At 45.3% G+C, this 20,599-nt stretch overlaps 1 protein-coding gene across 3 annotated transcripts in view; it reads left to right on the top strand.

Annotated features, from left to right (window-relative positions):
- Positions 1-20,599, top strand: part of PDZD2 (PDZ domain containing 2) — a 214,755-nt gene that overhangs the window by 18,727 nt on the left and 175,429 nt on the right. For all 3 annotated transcript variants that reach the window (XM_074569809.1, XM_074569808.1, XM_074569807.1), the window contains exon 2: positions 19,283-19,355. The gene's annotated coding sequence lies outside the window, so the exon portion shown is untranslated. The remainder of the gene's footprint in view (positions 1-19,282; positions 19,356-20,599) is intronic.

Genomic DNA, 20,599 nt, shown 5'->3' with positions numbered 1-20,599 from the left:
TTTTTAAATAGGTTTCAGAGATTTGCAGTTTGCAGCGTAGCCCTTTTTAAGTGAGTGGCAGTGGCTTTTTTTTCCCCTTTTCTTTTGGGATTATTCCAACAGTGACTGAAGTTTTCTAAAGCATCCAAGTGATTTAACGAATTTATTGTCATCTACAAAAAAAAAAAAAGACTAAAGTCGTGTTGGCTTTAAGAGCTGTCTTTAGCTTGAACGTTTTATCTCATCCCTGTGTGTATTCTCCATGTGATTAAGGGAAGACCCGAGGCCACCTTTGGGACCAGCTGGTCCCACCTGCAGGTATGCCATCTGCAAGGATGACCAGGACTTGCTTTCCTCAGCACGGCGCATGGTCCGGGGGTGCCCAGGAGACAGCCAGGTGGGCAGAGGGGTGCAGGTGGCCCTGGCGTGAAGACCTCCTCCTTGGAGCTGCTTCCCTAGAAATAGCACCAAGCCAAGAGACACTGCCTGTGCGGGACAGGATTTCTTGGGGTTGGGATCTCTTGGGGTTGAAGCGTGTGGAGGAAAAGTTCCTCTCTGGCAGCTCGCTCCCTGGCAGGGAAGATGACCCCCCGTTTGCCAGGCTGGAGATGGGGCGGTCCATGCTGTCCACCAAGGGATGCACGGTTCTGTGAGCGCTGCTTTCAGGCAGCTGGCAGTGCCATGGGATTCCAGTAGATGCAACTGTCAGCATGGGGCTCTGCAAAGAGGTGGTAAAAAAAAAAAATAAATAAAAAAATCCTTTTGACTCTTTCTGTTCACAACTGACTAGATGTAACAAAGATAATATGACTTTATTATCTGGATTAGATAACAGCTTTACCATCTGGACTGTCATCACGTTTGGTAACTGTTACCCCCTCCATCAAACTACGGTTCTTTTCTAGATAGAACAGCCAATGCAAATAGTAATTTAAAAACTACAATACATAGAAAACCCATGGATCTACAAATCTATAACCAAGGGGCTGTAGGATCCAGCCATGCTCAGGACCTGAGCGACAACTGCTTTCCCTCCAAAGATAGCACACGCAGTGTCAGCCTCTAATGAAGGTGGTTACCATCAAGGACTTTCCTCTAGGGAAACAGATTTTTAAAGAACGGACTGAATATTGCCTAAAAATGTACTTTAAAAAGAATCCTTAATCAAAGTGTTGTAACAACAGGAGTATTTACTGTTCTGCTCGACCCTGGAACTGATAAGTCACAGATAGTTAACCATTCTCTGCCTTTTAGAGAGGATTTTATCTTGGAAGAAATTTGCCCTACCCTTCCTAAATTTAGAAGACGCCACTGCCCTTGTGTCTCCTGCACACCAAGGGGAATACAGACTGAGCTTGAGCAATACATATTAAATTTGCCAACAGTTTCTCCACTGCAATAAATACATCTTGCAACATAACACTGAAATCTGTGGATTGCAAGCGTGTGCCTTCTGGAGTATAATATACTTCACCCACTCCACCAAATGCCCATGAGGAAATTTTAAGTGAAATTAAACCACTATATGTGAGAGTGGACTTGCACAGACAGTTAATTTCGGACACAAGCACCTCATTCTGGCTCTTGACTGTACAATTTTTGGAAGCAATTCACAGCAAGTGCATGATAGTCAAGTTGGGTTGAACGTTAGGCTGAGTGGTGGGTAACATAAAGAAATAGATGGAAATATGGTTACAAATTTGAAACTTTGTCTTTGGAAACGCTGTGTAGCATTTCTGAGAGCTCCACTTGACCTACAGCTGCTGGATAATGGCAGTAAAAGAGATATAAAGGCAGTCAAAGTGAATTAATTAAAAAAGTCTAAGTGAATATTAATAGGACCTGCTATATTCAACAATTTACAAGCGTGTCTGGCATTTAGAGATGAACTCTGCTGTTTTGTTACATATTACATTAAAGAAGAATCCTGAACCAACATATCAAAATGTCAAACTAACACAGCGTTTTCCTTTGATCTCCTTTTTTGTTGAAATGAATTATTGATAGCCTTTTTCATGGCTGGCAGGAGAGATCTCTGATTTTTATTTGCGTATTAGATCAAATCTCCTATTCCTTCTGTAGGCAGAGCTCTTTACAACAATATCTAGATGTGATACGTGCAATTACAGAGCCAGATTCTTTCTCACAGGGAATGTTCTCCCCACCCATCCCTTGTTGCTGTGATTTCTTAAGCTGATATTTTCATTGGAATTCTTTAGGCAAATATATAGCCCACACTGGAGCCGGCGGTCAGGACAAGGGTGTGATGGTTTTGTGTGGGCCCACAGACCACACTAGTGGATCTCCAGCTCCATAGAGGGATCTGAGCTGGTTTGCCAAAGATGTGCAGAGAAAAACCTGCTCGGCTTCCAGTGATGTGGCTTGGGAAGGTGTTTTGCCAGAGCAAGGTCAGATTTATGCCAGGTTTCAGAAAGCCCAGCTGGGCAGAGAGTGTGCATGGTGCATGGGTTTTTGGCAGCACTGGAGGATACCAAGGTCTCTATTAGCCACCATCACCTGCTCTGGACATCAGCAAAGCCTTGGTCCCTGCAAGAGCTCTCAGCTGCTCCATGTTTCATGGTTTGTGAAACTGCTTTTCAAATGTCACCTCAATTACTGTCCTGGCAGTCGCGTGTTCCTTAAGGGTCCACCTCACCCCTAGAACTTGGCAGCCCCCAAACCTGTTTGCTGCCCTCCACCTGCAAATGCAGAAGTGGTTTTGGTTTGTTTTATTTTAAGGTCAAAAGTCTCCATCAGAGTAACAGAGGAAAAAAAAGCTTCCTCCTCATGGTCTCCTGATCATCCTATTTAGCATTTTTAATTGCTTCCAAAAGATGCTGCCTGACTTCTGCAGTTGTTGTTGGGGCTCTTCCTCCGATGTTTGCTCAGGTGCAAGGAAGAAGGGTGCAAGATGTGGCCATCAGGCTCATGAAGGGTTTTAAATTTGGATGGATTAATGTCTCACTCAGTTTTAGTCAGAATAAATTGATTGTGAGGAGGGGTGAGGGTGGCCTTAGGCAGACTGCCATACGGAGGACAGAGGGATGCATTTATCTTCTCATACTCTCCCGTCCCATGATATGTTTCTGTTACCTGTGTCCTATTACAGATTTGGGGAGCACAGTTCCCTCCCTGTGATTTCGGGAGAGGGGAATGGTGGTCCTTGCCTTTCTTGTGCCTCCATGGAGATGCAGAGCCTGTGAGTGAGCGGCTTCCCCTGCCTTCTGCTGTCTCTGCGCCAGCAGGTCTGACCGCTTTCTTCATGCTGAAATCAGGTTTTCTCTCTCTGTTCCGCTGACCCACTTTAGGCTCTTTGAAGGCACGGCGGAGCTCCCCGGCGGCTGCAGCTCTGCCTTCGGGGGACGCGGACAGGCGGTGGAGCTGGAGTGGACAAAAAGGCAGTGGCATCCCAAACCCCGCAGGAGGAGGGTGGTTTTGAAGGTGCAGTCCCCCCTTGGTTTGCTCCCCTGTATTTAGTTGCATGTTTTTCTCTCTTAACTGCTGCCTAGGGTGTGGTGGTTTTTTTTTCTTAAAAAAAAAAAGCTTTTTTTTTTTTTTTATAGGAGATTTTATTTCAAGGCTGCTGGAGCAGTCTGCAGCGGGGTTTCAGACACATGCAGTCACGCTTCGTGCCTTAATAGCACCTGACATAACCTGGTCACAGGCACGAGCGAGGCACGGATCATCCATCCCCCACAGCCGCTCTGTCCCCGCTCCCGTCCCCTGTATGTAGGGCATCCTGTATCCCAGGCAGCATCCCCTGCCTGAATCCCTTCAGGAGCCCTGCGGGAGCCCTCCCCACCTCCCTGCCTTGTCCTGGGGTCTTGGTTTCAGGTTCAGCTGCTGAATTTGGGGCGAGCGCGGCTCTTTCTCCAGTGCGTGGGTGGGGGATGCCAGCTTTGCTCCGACTGCACACGGGGATGATTGCAGCTCTGCGGTAGTAATTACGTGAGCCCGGCCGAGGAGCGATGGCAGGGGAGAGGAGCTGTGCGGTGAGATGACTCAGAGGTGGGATGATGCAAGTCTGGGGCCTCACTTTCTCTTTGCAGGCTGCAGAAACATCCCTCCGAAAAGCTGGTTGGGGAATGACTTACCACATGGCCGCGAGTCTCCATTCTCTCTGCGTAGCACTGACACCACTTCCCACTGCAAAGGTCCTCAGAAAAAGCTTGAGGCCATTTGTTTTCACTGTTTTGGTTGGTATTTGGTGATTTCCCACCTGGCTGGAGTATCTCAGGTGGTGTAGGGGGAGACTAAGGACCTGTCTTCATGACATGCTGGTCACAATGAATTCCCTGTCAGCTGGCCTTCGGGAACTTTTACTGCAAATTGTTTTTATGTCCTTCCATGTTCCTTTAGCCAAGAACAGCAATTTTGTTTTGCATCCAAATTTACTTTAACCTGGATGAATCTTGCTGTGTAGACACACTTTGGGGTGTCAGAGGATCTGCATCTGTGCAAAGGTGGTCTGGTCTGTGGCAGCAAAGCCGCCCTTGGCTGACCCTCCTTTACCCTGCAGCACAGGAGACAGTAGCTTGTGTTTCGTTGCCATACTATGACTTTTGCATGGCTGGAAAATTCAACCATGTGGGCAGGAGGTCACCCACATGGGGTCTCCTTGCAGCTGACCTTCTGATAATGCAAGTAGTCTCAAGCCTTCTGCAAGCTGTGCCTTGGTCTGTCGTCGTGATGCAGAGATGTTCACAGCCCATCCCTCCTTCTCCTAAATGCTTCTTTAGATCCAACCACTCAACCCTATAATGAAAGGCACAGAAAGATGGATTTATGGATTATCTGCCTGCTGGTTGGCAGGTAGAAACCGGCTCGTTCCAACCTGGGGGCATTTCCCATACGTGCGCTTTGCTGTTCAGGCTCAGCGTAAGGACAGTTGTATGCAGGTTTTGCCCTGTAGGAGATGCCGTCACTGTGTATTAAAGCAAAAAGTGCTTCAGTATCTGTTCTACAGATAAGGTGTATTTTTGTTTTTGTAACCTCTCATGTTGCCTGTCCCTTTTCTCCTTGTACATCTTCATGGGGCTACTCTTAGTGCTGAACCTCTTTCCTCCAAATCCCCTTCCTGGTTTTTGCATGTAGCTTTATTATTTACTGAAGCAAACAGGGAACTTCTGAAAATGAGTACAAATTGTATTTGGTTAGAGTAAAAGTGGGTGGGTAATGGCTCTAGAAGTTTTCCCACCCTAGTTATTTTGGTCCTGGCTGTCTGAAGCAGAGCTGCTGATGGGGCTGAGCTGTGCCAGGGTGCCCGGCAGCGTGTAGTGCTCGCACACAGGCTCTGCAGCAGACCCCCGGGTTCATTTTTCTCTTGAGATCGCTCCAGGACTTAAGCTCTGCAATGAAGGCAAGTGCAAAAACCCTTCTCCACACACATGGTGGCAATATTTTATGTATATTTATAGAAAGGGCTGATATTTTTTCCTGTTGGTATTAAGTTATTGGAAAAAGGGTAGAAGAGTTACTGAAATGCAGTTCTTCCTCTCCTCACAAGTTACTGAAATGCAGTTCTTCCTCTCCTCATGAGTTACTAAAATACAGTTCTTCCTCTCCTCTGTGCATTTTTCCTCTGCTATGAATTCTATGTGATGCTGATGTTGGACGGTCATTTTGGGATTGTCATACTCCTGTGGGTTAGGCACAGAGCCTGGAAACCCCCGTGCACCATCATCTTGATGCATTTGTGGGATTGTCCGTGGGTTTTGTGTGTTTCTTGGACACCGGTTTGAGAGGTTATGCTTGCTGTGTGGGGCTGAGGCTGAACACCAGAGGTAAGATGTTACATTGGTTTTGGACTGATCCTGGATTAGCTCCAGCAGAGCCAAGCCCCGAGAACAGGCGCTTTGCAACTGCCTCCGCAGCAGCAAGAGAACAGTAGGAGCAGCTTGGCGTTTGTGCCAGTAATAGAGTGGTTTAATTTTTAGTAATTTCTCCAAGAATTAGCTGTGTATATTTTTTTTTTCCCCCATGCAATAGCTGCCGAGTTGGAGGCAGAGGCTAGATTTCTTGCAGGGTGTGTTTTTTGTGGTTTTATTAATTTAATCAGTATACAGGTGTCTAGGTTTGTGCTCGTCTGACCAAATACGAATGCGCTCAGAGCTTTTGCCCTTGCATTCAGTATACAAAAACTGGCAGTGCTTTAGGCAGTTCAGGTAGCCTTCAAGTAGATGTCTAGAAAAATCCGAAGAATTGTTCCTTAAAAAATCCAGCTTTTGTCTGGCGGCTAAAATGTGCATTCAGATATATAATATGGGCAATGGAAGTGAGCTGAGGTTAATCTGGTCTGTAAGTTCCTACAGTGACAAAACATCTAGATAACTTAATACCAGGTTGCCCCAAGATGGCACTCTGTGTGCACATCATGTTAAAGTGATATCCTGGTTGCAAAAGACCGTCTTTACTGTCTAAATGCTGCATACTTCTCCTGGGGAGGTGAGGAAGGAGTAAGCCAGAGGTGACAGGCAAGTCTTGCTACACCGCCCTTGATCCGTGGCCAATGAGGGCAGCCAGAGAGTGGTCAGCGGTGACACGGGCCAAGCCAGGAGGCTCATGAACCAGTGGTTGGTGCCCAAAACATGACCTCACCTGTTTTTATCCTTTTTACCTGCTTTTCATATATTGATAAGGTGGTGTGATTCCCAGATACGATATTTTAAGCAATTGTTTTGCTATTCCTTTATCTCCTCCCAAAAAGATCAGCCATGCAGGGCATACTCCTCCGACAGGGGAGTCAGTCACACCCTAAGCAAAATCAGACTGCTGAGGAAGCAGAGTTTCCAAGGGGTAGGTCCACAATAATAAAAACCATCCTCTTCCTGTGTTAGAGGAAAAAATGCTGAAATACTCAGAAAAGTGACAGGATAGAGGGGAAAAAGACAGAACTTTAACTTTACATTACGGGTACATTTTGGAAATTCTTAAGCCCAAGGGGGCTAACCAAATGTATATTTTAATGAATAGAAGATTGTCAAATATGTGTTTAACTTCATTTGGTGTCTTAAGTTGCATGTGAGGGGCTTTTTTTTCTCCTTGCAGAGTAATATTTATGATTCTGCTTTAATGATTTTGTTCAGCAGGCTGGAAAACTGAAAAAGGAAATTTTAAAATAATTAAACTTTTCTCTTTATCCACTTTCTCTGTGGCTGTCATCTATAATTCTTTAATGATGTACATGCTTCAAATAGACCATATATTTTAAAATGGTTTGAAGAAGGATAAAAACCCCTTCCTATTTCTGCATTGTATATTTATAATAACTTTTATCAGCCTACGAATGAAAATTTTTCTCCATTTTGGAATTTTCTGTAATGGAATGAGATAAAAACTAATCCTGAACTTCACGTACGCTATGGGCCAAATTGATCCTTCATTTAATTCCATTAAGCAGGTTTTGCAGAGAAAGGAGTAATTTACAGGAAGCGCTTGGCCCCAAACCCTTTTCAAAGTGGCTGGCAAATTAAGTATGGTACAGGCGCATGGAGGTGGATCCTACTGCAGCCTTCTTCTTGTGGGTGGAAGAGAAATCACAGAATCATAGAATCACAGAATGTGTTGGGTTGGAAGGGACCTTTAAAGGTCATCTAGTCCAACCCCCTGCAGTAAGCAGGGACATCTTTTACTGGATCGGGTTGCTCAGAGCCTCATCCAGCCTGGCCTTGAATGTCTCCAGGGATGGGGCCTCCACCACCTCTCTGGGCAACCTGTGCCAGTGTCTCACCAGACACCTTGCATGTCTCACCAGGAAACTTTGCATGGCAGAACCTTTTCTGGAGAAGAAGGGATGTCAGCTAGAGGTGCTGCTGCTCTGTTGAGGGCCGTTGGTGTGCTCAGGATGCTCACCCACCTCTGCCTCCACGTGTCACCCGAAGGACACTGGCTGCACTGATGCAGACACTGATTGCATTGCTCCGCTGCTTTGACAGGGTGCATTAACCTGACATTTGATGTGGCATGACGAGACACCAACTTCTGCTCCAGCAGCGAGACTGTTCACGTGCAGAACAGTCTGCAAAAGTCTCCTGGGACAGTTGAGCCATATCCCTGCGTGATGGCCTTGTGCCGTTAAATCATAGAATCATAGAATCATAGAATCATAGGGTTGGAAGGGACCTCTGGAGATCATCTAGTCCAACCCCCCTGCCAGAGCAGGGTCACCTAGAGCAGGTTACACAGGAACATGTCCAGGCGGGTTTTGAATGTCTCCAGAGTTGGAGACTCCACCACCTCTCTGGGCAGCCTGTTCCAGTGCTCTGTCACCCTCAGGGTAAAGAAGTTCCTCCTCATGTTTAGGTGGAACTTCCTATGTTCAAGTTTGTGCCCATTGCCTCTTGTCCTGTCCCCGGGCACCACTGAAAAGAGCCTGTCCCCATCCTCCTGACACCCACCCTTTAAGTATTTATAAGCGTTGATAAGGTCACCCCTCAGCCGTCTTTTTTCCAGACTGAAGAGACCCAAATCCCTCAGCCTTTCCTCATAAGAGAGGTGTTCCAGTCCCCCAATCATCTTTGTAGCCCTCTGCTGCACCCTTTCCAGCAGTTCCCTGTCCCTCTTGAACCGGGGAGCCCAGAACTGGACACAGTACTCCAGGTGCGGCCTCACCAAGGCAGAGTAGAGGGGGAGGATGACCTCCCTCGACCTGCTGGCCACACTCTTCTTGATGCACCCCAGGATGCCATTGGCCTTCTTGGCCACAAGGGCACATTGCTGACTCATGGTCATCCTGTTGTCCACCAGGACTCCCAGGTCTCTTTCAGCTGAGCTGCTCTCCAGCAGGTCAGCCCCCAACCTGTACTGGTGCATGGGGTTGTTCCTTCCCAGGTGCAGCACCCTACACTTGCCCTTGTTGAACTTCATAAGGTTCCTCTCTGCCCAACTCTCCAACCTGTCCAGGTCTCTCTGTATGGCGGCACAGCCTTCCGGTGTGTCAGCCACCCCACCCAGCTTGGTGTCATCAGCAAACTTGCTGAGGGCGCACTCTATCCCCTCATCCAGGTCATTGATGAATATGTTGAAGAGGACTGGACCCAGTACTGACCCCTGGGGAACACCACTCGTCACTGGTCTCCAACTAGACTCTGTGCCCCTAATCACAACCCTCTGAGCACACAAATAGAGCACACTGTCTAAGATGAAAGTACAATTTAAGAGCAGGCTTGTTTTCCTCCCTCCCCTCCCTCTCCCTCCGCCATTTCCACTTCCACCACCGCAATGGGACATCTTCCTGCTTCCCCATCATCCCCCAAATCACACGAGCCCTCCTCCCTGCATGGTGTAACTAATCTGGTTTGCTGACTGAGCTCTGCTGGGGCCTTTAAAGTGGTGCCAGCTACTACGTACTAAATGTAGCATGGCAGCGTTTCAGAGTGAAGCTAAAAACCCAAATCCAATAAGCAAGGAAATAACCATAAAGATGAAGCCCTGGTTTCCATTCTGTCCATCATCCCGCTGCCTGATGGGGCAGCTTTGCACTAAAAGTTGGCCATGGACCATATGTTAGAAGTATGAAGACTTCTTCCCCCCCCCCCCCACTCTTTAAGCTCAAATTTATGAATAGATGCATTTTTTTTTAATCTTATTGGAAAATCACATTATTTTCAGGGATGAGCTTTCAGGCATTTTGGATTCCTTTTTCTCTCTGCTGGGATTAGCAAACAGCAGCAAAACTCATGCTTCTCTTTCTAAATCCCTGTTCAAAATGGAAGGGAGGTTGCTCAAGCTCAGGTTTTGTTCTTTTGAGATTTAACTGAAAGAGGGTTTCAGTGAGGGGGTTCTGATCGTGCAAGGTACTGGCTTTCATGAAAATTAGCAGAATGGTTTTGTAAAAAATATTTGCATTTCAAGCGAATGTAGATTAGTAAGACTTTTGTGGTGAAAATGTTTTGTGGGAAAACAGGCTAAATGATTTCTTACTTGTTTGGCTTGTGGGGAGAAGCAGGGTTTGTAAAAAAAAAAGGAAAATAACCCCCAAAACATGGATACCGAATGTGATGTGACCAAAAAAAACCTAAAAGGGCATGGGGGAATCCATCCACAGTGCAGAGAATGGGTGCTGGAGGCAGGGAGATGCATGCTTTTGGAGAAGAAGGGGATGGGTGCTGGAAGCTCCGTGGTCCTCTAAAAAGGCAGAGTGGTATTTCTCTTCTGCCAGGGCATCCCGAGAGAAAACTGTTCTTACAAGGTTTCATCAGGCCAATTTTCATTTTATTTTATTTTTATTGAACAAAAAAATCAGGAAATTCGCCAGTGTGAGGAGGATTAAGTGTGGATAATCCATTTTCGTGACTCATTCTGATAAGAAAAAAGCTCATCAGCTCCCTGTAGCCTTGCATCTGAAGACAGTTGCTGACAGATTGCACAAAATATGTCTCTGCATTTTTAGGACCCCAAGACAGCATCATACAAGCCGATAAAACCAAACAAAACCTGACAAACCATCTTTGTACTGAAGAGATGAGAAGGAAGATGCAGATAGTTTCTGTTGGAGGATTTTAATATGAAGCTGAGAGGAAAGGCATGGAGTTATAACTTAAACTCTTTAAATGTTCTCTTAAACATGAAGGATCTCAGTTAATTAAAAGTTATTGCATAACTGCTGCTGGGGAGTGAAAAGTTTATTTTTAATTATACTGCCTTACATAATGGTTACACGATGACAGAGGCAGCATGATGAAGTGATAGAGATTTAAGTATACCTTTTTTAATACACCGAAATTAAAGTGAGGTGTTGATGCATTCATTCACCGTTGACTTGAACCACTTGCCTGGATCTGTTTTATGGCCTGTGCTTCAGCTCTCAGCTTTTGAGGACAGTATCGGTTTGTTCTGTACTTGTACAGACCATGGCCGTGGCGATGACTTCTTGAGCGTGGTGTTCATCAAAACAATAAATACTCTTGTCTGCTTTCAGCTTCTCCTTTGATCTTGAAGTGTTTTGGCCAGCAGACGGGTACACATGCTTCTGTAACTAATATGGCAACAAATCACTTCTATAATTTATCATAACTGTGGAAAACCTTTTTAAGATGGGTGATTTCTTAAGTAATTTATTTAAGAGTAGTTATAAAATTATATTTTCTGCCTTGATACAATGAGCTGTTGGTTTTAAAAGCTGAGCATGCAACAGGACAATTAAGTCTCTTGTTTTTAAGCAGAGAGAGCATTTACAGAAAGGTTGCTATCACAAAAAGGAAGGTAAGATGGATAGGATGGGAACTAAAATTTTGCTTATAATGTAAGTAAAGGAGAAACTTCTTTTTTTGTCTCACTTGTAGGTATTTCCTATGAAATACTCCCTTCTCTCCTTTCTTTGAAGTCTCTGTGTGTCTCCTCTATGTTTACCAGCGTTGGAGGGGTGTCACTGGGGTGCTTTGGGTCTTTAGAAAAACCTGCCCTCCTCCTGCACACCTGGGGATGGGAACGGCCAGCGGCGGCTGGGCTCTGCGCCGGTCCTCAGACCCCAGTGGGAGACACACTGGGGCCCTGTGGCTGAAATGGTGCGTTCTGAAGTGCGGTATTCAATGTATCTAGCCAAAATATTCATCTGCAGGAGATACCACCTGCTCATCAAGCCGGACAGAGAACCAGCCAGGAAAACAGCAGCTCGTAGAGTGGTCCTGGCTTGACCCTCGTTAGACTTAAAAAGGCTTGTTTCTAGCCATGAGCAAACTACTGTCCGTTTGCTTTTGCTTTTACAAACAGCTTTCCTACACACGGACTGATGATGACAATGATTGTTGTTGAGCTGGTCTATATTGTGAAGGGTTTTTAAGCTAAACGATGATAGACACTTGTAATAGCTCCAAGGAAATCTGGTGTGAGACTTCTCTGTTTGTGGCCTCAGTCTGCCCTTCTCCCTCTCCAAATTCTGTGATTTCTGTAAGTACCCAAGACTTTCCTGAGTTGCAGAGGAAAAGCTGGAATTGATTTACAAGCTGACTTAATGCGTCTTTCATCAGAAACTCACGGCTATTGAGTATTTCTGGCAAAGTCTTGTTAGAGGTTTAGAGCTTGCTTTGTGAATGTGTTTATTAATTAATGTCTGCTTCTCTTTCATGGCTTTGGTTGTTTTTTTTTTTAATGGAAAGCATCACAAAGGATTTAATTGTAGTGATTTTTGAATTCTTTTGTCTTAAGAGTATTTGTCAGCAAAAACATATGAAATTGAATGGATGTAAAGATTAGTAACATCAGATCCTTTCAATAACAGGGAATTAATGCAATGAAGATCTGCAATATCAGGTTTTATCTGCAGAGTCAGACATGCAGAGATCCCTGTCTGAGGTACAAGAAATCTTATAGCTGGGGCTGAATTTATTGGGAGTGACGAGACTTTCTCACTATCCGTGATGTTATATATGAGCATGCTTTCATCCTGTTGTTTGATGGGATGGTCAACACTCAGAGTGGTACCCACAGGCTTGGTGCGCTGACTTGCCTTTTTGTGCTTTTGACAGTGTATCTTCAACTGCCATCTCAGTATGACAAACAGAAAAGCAGTAATTTGAACGTTCATTTGTGAGCTTCTTAGGTGAGTATGTGCTTCTTTGGTCCTTTAGAAGGACTTCATTAAATACTTTTCAGATAGCTGGAAAAAGTAGGACAGGAAGGCAAGGTGTCAGGTACTCTCCCATGGCCGGGGTAGGTATTGGGAAACCTTAACCGGGATTAAGATGCCTGTATGATTTTGAATGCTACAATCCTACATCCTGGTTTTGGCAAGGAATGTACTGTGGTATCAGGGCTATGTTGTGTGCTGTTTATCGTCATTTTTGTTAAATATTATGGGGAAGTATGTGCCAATTGTAGAACTGTAATGGAGAGGTATTGAGGCCAGCAACAGTGTTGGTGCTGGGGGGAAGGACTTGATGGGAGGAATGGTTCAGCTCCATATCCTCAAACTCCAGGAATATGTTAACAGGGAAAAGGACACCAAGGAGCTGCAGCAAGCGGCAAACAACCCTGTCCAGCTGCATCCCCCAGGAATACCTAACCGTGTGCCTTTGGATATGGTGTTAGGTGCAGCGCGTAGGCACAGAATACTTACAGGATGGGGTTGCAGTAAAAGACTGCAAAGGGTAAATGGTGCTTAGCCCTGACAAACCCCATCAGTCGGCACAGCACACCAGAACCATCGTCTCTTCAAGGGTGCTTGGACTTTTCTTTCCTCTTTGTGAATTAGTTGACTTTCCCCAGCAACGAGAAAAGAACTAAGTCTCCGTTTTAAACTCTGGCTTACTGAGCTCAGCCCTGAAAATTAAAATCTGGCTGCAAATGGGACTTGTTGGCTTTTCCTGCGTGGTTCTTTAGGGGAAGAGCCGCTCGCTTTCGTTTCTCTGGGGTTTGGCTGAAAATACGTTGCTGCCGTCGCCTTGCATGTGTATCTCTGGGGTGGGAAGTGCTCGGTGTCCTGCTTTGCGCCTTGCCTCACTAGCATTTTATATGGGAGGTTTTTAAGTTTTAGATCAATTAAAAACCGATAGAAGGCAGAACTTAGGTTGACTTCAGAGCTTTTGTCAGGGTGCATTTTTGATCTTTAATGGTCTGTTTCAGCATTTGAAAGCCCTTTTTCTCAGGGGTAGGAGATCTTTTGTGGGATGGGAGTGACCAGTGATTTATTCATTTGTTTTCCTAAGTCATGAGTTTCCTTCCCCCGTAAATGTAGCCAGAAAGGAGGCGGCATAATTTGGCAAAGGCACATTTAGGTTAAGTTTCGTTTTGCCGGAAATGTTTTTCCTTAGTTGTTAAAAACAGATTGAGGTTTTTGACAGCACAATATGGTGTCCAGACCATGTGTGGGTGGCAGGGAAGACTTTGTAGGGGGTGTGCCAGATGTTTTCCTCTGCCTCGGGGAATTTCTTTGAAAATACTCACCCTTTTGGTGCAATCTGCTGCTGTACAAACTGCAGAAACCTATGTGGATCCCAAACATACGTGCTGCCTGTGGACACTGAGCCAGTGCTCATATACATCAGGAGCTCAGCAGGAAGCCAGGGAATCTTCCCACTTGATGTGGAGCTCCAGGACCAGCTGGGTCTCTGAGCCATCGTCTCCGGTGCATCAGTACCACGAACGATTTGGGTTTGATGTGGGTCTGTAACCAAGGTAATGTCACTCGTGGTCGCTGGAGGTGCTGGCTGTTGTGTTTTTCTCATGGATTTTCTTGCCTCTGACAGTGCTGTGAGGATGGTTGTCTCTGACTCAATGATATGATCCCTCCCAAGCCTGTTGCCTTGGGGATTGGAAGTGTCTGCTTTGCTCCTGAAGTCAGAGCAGAAACTTTTCTCCCACTGAGGTTTGTTTCACCTGTGCTTGGCTGCCTTAAGATGGGTATCGAGTGCAACTACGTGAATATCTGTTTTCCTGCACTGGGCTTTGGGGTCAGTATAGAAAAAATAAGTCTGTGTTCTTGCGTTCAATAGGGGTGTTCTCAGCCATTATGGGGAATTGGGTCTGTTTTCTGTTGAGTATCTATTTTGCTCCAAGAAGGCATACAGACCAGAAAGTCAACAAAATATTGGACCAGAGGGATATTGGGAATTGTGGGATCCAACTGCCCGTCCTGGAGCAGGACCAATATACTTAGGCCATCTCTGATGGATGGATCCTGGCTTACTTACCTTGTTCTTTTAAAAACCTAATGGGAGGACCTACATATCGTCTTTTACTAGCTTGTTCCTATGCGTCCTGTCCTTGCAGCTTTTTTTCTAATGCGTAGCTGAAATGTTCCTTGCTGGCAATTAAGCTGATTAATTTTTGGTTTACTCTCAATGGGCACGGAGTACAATTGACTGCTGTCCTTTTTATAACCTTACACAGCTTTGAAGACTGTTACTATGCTCAGACCTCTCTTTCTGAGAATAAATAAATTTTTTTCTTCTAGCCTTTCTTCAGATGGACCCACAGCCTTGCAGTAAAATATTGAAAATCTGGAGTATTTCTGTTGGTCACCCAGTAGGTTGTCTTGGAAGCTTTCTTACTGTATACAGTAGCGATGATTCATGGAAAAATACTGGTTATAATCTGTTATGGCTATCTTTATTTCTGAATTTATTCTTTCTGAACATCTTTGTAAAGATGACTTTACCAGATATGAGTACACATGTAAGCAAAAAAAAAAAGTAATCTCTAAGACAAAACATTATTGAAGATCCTTTTCATACAATAGCAATTAAAGTTCTTCTTTCTTCCTTTCAAAATCTAAAATGGAAAGATTCAGGGAAGCATGGACGTTTTTTCTCCCCTCTTACCTTGAATCCCTGATACAGAAATTGTGCATCTTCCAGAATACCACAGGGCAACTATCTAAATGTTGGGGCAACCAGAGCTAGGGTTACCGTATGGATTTGAATGACTTCAGGCTCTTTCCTTGCAGCTGAATATTCGGCTGTGTGGGTGGGTTTTCTAGTTACTCTCTCCTAACAGCAATGAGAAAACAGAGGGGAAAAAAACACTAAGTAAATTCTAGTTCCAAATTTATTTAACAGATCACAGCTACCATACCATGGATACAGACTATCTCACTAATATTTCCAACAAAGAAAGGAGGCAGTGCCACAGACCTGCAATTAATATTTCACTTCAGAAAAATATTGTGGTGTATCTGTCCCAATTCTCCATATGTACAAAATCATCATATTTCAAGCATTATTTTGCACTCTGCTTTAGTTTTTTGGGAGAAACGTTGCAGCAGAAACTGGTATTTATTTTATAAAAAGCGCGGTCGGTACCACATGGAGGGATATTTGTGCTGTGTGATGTGGTGTGGCGTATCCTCTCTTCAAATTATAGACAGTCAAAGTTAATTGCAAGCGCGATGCCAAAGCTTGGGCTTCTGGTATGAAAAATATGGGGTGGGCATCTGCCCGCCTGGGCTGCTGCTCGTGCTCCCCATGGAGTGGGTCTGGGTACCACTGTGGAAGGATCATAGAATCATGGAATGTCTCAGGTTGGAAGGGACCTTAAAGACCATCTAGTTCCAACCCCCTGCCATGGGCAGGGACACCTCCCACTACGTCAAAGCCCCATCCAACCTGGCCTTGAACACCTCCAAGGGATGGGGCATCCACAGCTTCCCTGGGCAACCTGTTCCAGTGCCTCACCACCCTCACAGTAAAGAATTTCTTCCTGATATCCATTCTAAATCTTTCAGTTTAAAACCGTTACCCCTCCTCCTATCACTCCATTCCTTGATAAAGAGTCCCTCCCCATCTTTCCTGTAGGCACCCTTTAGGTAGTGGAAGGGGCTGTAACGTCTCCCCGGAGCCTTCTCTTCTCCAGGCTGAACAACCCCAACTCTCTCAGCCTGTCCCCGTAGCAGAGGTGCTCCAGCCCTCAGATCATCTTCATGGCCCCTCCCGGGTGCCTGGCTCAACAGAATGAAAATGCTCTGAGTAGCAATGCAAGGAAGAGCAAGGGCTCTGGCTGTTGCAAAGAGGTACAGGCAGGATCTACTCCTACAGCTAAGCAGGTTTAATGAGCTTGGGTATAACAAAGTGAAGCCTAATCTAAGGATGTGCATTTGTAGAGGGCAGCGCCTTTTCTTTTTTTTCTTTTTTGATGAGCTCTTGCCCAAATCTTTTAAGTGCTTTGTTGCAGGCAATGAATACATATTTGAAGAGGGCTGATAGGCACTGCCTTGCTTGACACAAGTGCCTGTGAGAGCAATACAGTTGGGGTAATAGCTTATATGCAGAGAATAATATATCTGCATCTGAGCAGAAGTGCTCTGTATATTAGGGTTTCTGCTGCCCAGAGATGCTGGGAGAAAGTTTCACAACAGCTGGGGTGCTCACAGTTTTGGTTGAGGACTTCTGTTAAATATGAGGTCTGAACTCTGGATAATAAAAACAGAAAACCCTCGCTATGTAACAAGAAGTGCTTAGTGCATTTACTTAGCTTTGCATTCCCACCTCTTTAGACATGTGAAATTGAACTTTATAAATCAGGGTTGGTTTTTTTTTTCCTTTTTACCTCTACCTGTTTCCATCCCCATCATATCATGCATGCCACTGGGTGCAGATGATTATCAAACCACCATCACATCCCCATCTGTCCAGCAATGCACGTTCCTGTGTGTCAGGGGCCCAAGGGGAATGTTTTGCACATGTGCAGCTCATTTAGACAAGTATTTGGGATTTGCAGATCTACTGGGAACTGAAGTTTGTTTTATCTCCCGTGTTAACCACCAGTTTTCTGTCAACTAACTCAGTGCAAATCACTGTCTTTCATACGAAGACAAATTTTTATGGAGAAGTAACTGGTAAAAAGGCAGAGCTGCTGTGCATTTAGAGACAAGATGTGCCTTACCTAAATCATTGCTTCTAGAGAAGTCGTTTACTCAAGCTGGCACCCGGCTGCCTTTGCCCTGGCCAGTAATGGTCTCTCGCCAGACCCTCCGACTCTGCCTAGAATTTTTCTTAAGAAGTAATCCTTGCAAATCCTCATCTCAAATTGCAATTTTCTCTTTCCACAGTTTCCCCTGTTTTGCTAAATCCAGGTATCCTTGATATCCTTTGCCTGTTATGTCTTCCCTGTGCCTCAGCCGATTCCCTATGCTCTAATCTTTAATCCTGAGGTTGTTTTTTCTTTAGCCTGTGGCCTTGCATTAGTTAATCTGGGTTCTGCACCTGACTGGCTTGTCTTGCAGTACAATTTTAATTTGGATCAAGAGTGAGCATATTGCTGCTTCTGCTGAATTAGCATGGCTGTATGTAAGCTGTTCTCTGGCAGTCTGAGGACAGCCCTTGTGGTGCTCTGCCCTGGCACCCAAGATACTCTGAGTTGCCCACTGATGGTCCTCTTCTCCACTGGTGCAGAGCCACCTCTGCAGCTTTTCATCTTCTTGGCACCAGGGACATGCTGTTAGAAACGCGGCAGCAGCTGCAGGGAGTTTTAAACTGGTGCAATTTAAGACAGTTTAGAAATTCTCTGAAATTGTGTTAGGAAATCAGTTGGACTGAATTTGGCACAAAAAACCCACCCAGTGGGGCCCTGCCTAGTGCAGCTGAGGACCCCACCAAGTAATGCTTAAGATGTTTCTTTAATTTGTGTGTTCATATACAATATTCTCGGCCAGTGCCCAGGCAGTCCACCAAATTCTGTTAACAGTGTGATCCTAAGAGGATTAGCTAATGACTTTCCATACTGATTGGGTAATGACTTTTTGGAAAGTGAGAGCTCAGCAGAAAACAATCCTGGCAATTACTGTCTGCTCATGTCAATACCGCAAATGCTGCAGAGCAGCTCCATGAATGAAACTTCGCAAATTAAGTCTGTCTCTGTCTCCCTAACCTCCCTACAGAGTCTCTTACTCTTGTCTGACACAACAGTATCTTTTATGCTCCAAAGTCTTTGGAGGCGAGAGTGGTTATAATCTGTCTGAACAGTATCTTGTTCTGTCTGCTGCGAGAGCCTTTTGGTGGCATACCTTGGGTCCTGTTGGCATTTTGGGTACAGTCCCACCATGCAGTGAAGCCCTGCGGTGGCTGCTGGCACATTCATGTCCTTCCCTTGCTGTGCAGGTCTGTCCCTTCCCTTGCACCAGGAGCGATGCTCATTATGCTACTGAAAACAGCCAACAAGCTTTTTGGCTTTGGAGGTCTGAATTTTTTTCCTGGGAAGCTTACCCTGGGGCTGGGGAGGCAGTGCGACTGGCAGGGAAGTGGCTGGGATGTCTTCCTCACTGGCAGAGCCTGGCTGCTGGACTGGTGGAGCTGTGTTCCCCAGTCATGCTCTTCCCTCAGCTGAAGCCTCTCTGCCCTGCAGGCAGGTTCACGTGGGCCATGGTGGCCTCAGTGCCCTGGGAGGGAGGGCGATGCTGTTGTCCAGGTTAGGATGGAGGAATGGAGGCAGACGAGTGTTGGGGGCTGAATCCAGCCTTGCTCTAGTGCCGCCTTCTAAGGTCCTGCTGTTGAGAGTGCAACCCAGTGCCCAGGCTTGGTGGGATGCTGCTAGAGGGGATGCAGGGCAACACAGCCTTTGTGTTGGGTGAGTGAGACCGCTGGCACAATTAAATTCACCTTTTGTCCCTTTCAGTTTTCAAAAGTGAGATCTCAAAGTGCCCAAATTCCAGTAAAAGAAGGGATTTTAGGCATCCAAACCCGGTACAGGCACCACTGGTGATGTAAACGCTCTCTTGAAGATGAGTGATCAAGTTGTGAGGAAGCCTTTAAGCAGATCCCTGAGTGAAGGTCGGGAAACAAGGGGAGAAATAGTTGCATACGTAGACCCTCACCGCTCAGAAGAGGGCAGAAAGAGGGCAAATTTCCAACCAGACTTCTGTTCTCTCTTCCAGCAAGGCGGAGCATAACCTCACATTGGCCCTGCCTGTATGCAAAGGCGAACAGTTACACTGCAAGAACTCAGAGGTAAAACAAAAATACACGCAAGAAGAGACTTGAATCATACGAACATGTAGGGCTTCGTTCCTTTGTGGAGGCAAGGAAGGATGTGCAGCCCAATCTTCCTGGTATTTGCAGTAATATGTACTTTTTCTAAGCACGCATTTTGCCAACAAGACAACAGTTAAAAGATCTGTTTGCAGCTGCATCTGCCACTGCATCCTTCAGTCATTGTTATGCATAATTACTCAGTATTTTACCATTTCTGTTATGCTCCCAGTAGTCTGGTTTGAGAGCCAAAGCGCATCATTGAGATGTCTTCTTGGGTCCCATCTGAGGCACTGAAATGTGGCTGACAAACTGCTTTGTGCTGTTTGTTTTAGCCCCATTGTTTGATGTTTGCTGTAAAAAACAAAAAAACCCATCCACCTTGTAAATGGGATAGGAAAGTTTGTGAGTAACAATAGTGGCCTGCATGCCACAGTTTGCCTTCTGATGTATGGAGTTTATAATGTACATCTTTAACACGGTTAGTAAGCGGAGAAATTACAGATATGCAGTGTATTGGAGCTAAATCTAGCTGCTTCACTCTGAGTTTGTTTCTAACTACTGTTGGACACAGTCTTAAGCAGTGTTGGTAAGCTTGGTTATAAAGAGTGGCCTAAAATTGAAAAGTGTTGGGTAGATCTTGATGGTGAGCTCAGAGAATCATGTGATTAAGAAAATTCTTCTCATGCTTGGTTTTACTGGTACGTATTACCTTGGAGAGTTATTTGTGGTATGTACAAGTACATCCTTCAAGTGGGAGTAAGCTCACCTCTCCCATAGCTGCTTGCATTCCCCTTCTCCACCATCATGGACCCCCTTCCTTTGGGAGGGTCATGCCTTTCCCAGGTTTCAGGGTGATTTGTTCAGCTGAAATGCAATTATATTTCCTCTTTGTTTTGGCAGCTATACTTTTCACACTCATCTTCACCCACAATACAAAAGTCAAGAGTTGTTTATGAAAACTACTTATTCTTCCTCAAAAAAAAAAAAATTAAAAAAATAGTGGCAGATCTTTTTCTGGAAACCCGATATGGTATGTTACGAGCATGCAAACCCAGGAGATTATAATGCAAACTGATTTGCAACCTTTGAGTGTAGCAGCCGTTGCCAGCTGTTGGCCGCAATAAAGCGCTATTGTGTCCCTCCGTTGGGAGCCCCCTGTCATCTCCAGCGATGCTATGAATGGTGCCAGGCGCATCCCCTCACACCCTGCCTCGGAGTGG

Source organism: Larus michahellis, chromosome Z (genome assembly GCF_964199755.1).
Source record: "Larus michahellis chromosome Z, bLarMic1.1, whole genome shotgun sequence".
NCBI lineage: Eukaryota > Metazoa > Chordata > Aves > Charadriiformes > Laridae > Larus > Larus michahellis.
Note: the sequence above shows the minus strand (reverse complement) of the source record. Positions and strands in the feature narration are given on the sequence as shown.